Raw genomic sequence first — 281 nt, 5'->3', positions numbered from 1 at the left:
TTGTTTTAAAGGAGACTTTTTTTTTTTTTTTTTTAGAAAATTTAAAAGAGGTGTCTTAAAACATGTCTGTCATCATTTTTTTCCACAAAATACCCCAAGTATCAAGAATTAAAGCCTACTTTACATCCACTATTTCTTGTCTTGCTTAAATTAGCTCGTTTGAGAGGGTCACCTTGTGTTATTCAAGTGAGTTAGCCCTAATCATCCCACACATACAGTATCGCTGAGCCAATGGCAAGTATGGATTTTGTTACCATGACAACTAGGCTGCACTTGAGGCT

Source organism: Hippichthys cyanospilos, chromosome 3 (genome assembly GCF_059441005.1).
Source record: "Hippichthys cyanospilos isolate Australia breed blue-spotted pipefish chromosome 3, RoL_Hcya_1.0, whole genome shotgun sequence".
Lineage (NCBI taxonomy): Eukaryota > Metazoa > Chordata > Actinopteri > Syngnathiformes > Syngnathidae > Hippichthys > Hippichthys cyanospilos.
The sequence above is the reverse complement of the archived record's forward strand: the minus strand, read 5'-3'. Positions refer to the sequence as shown.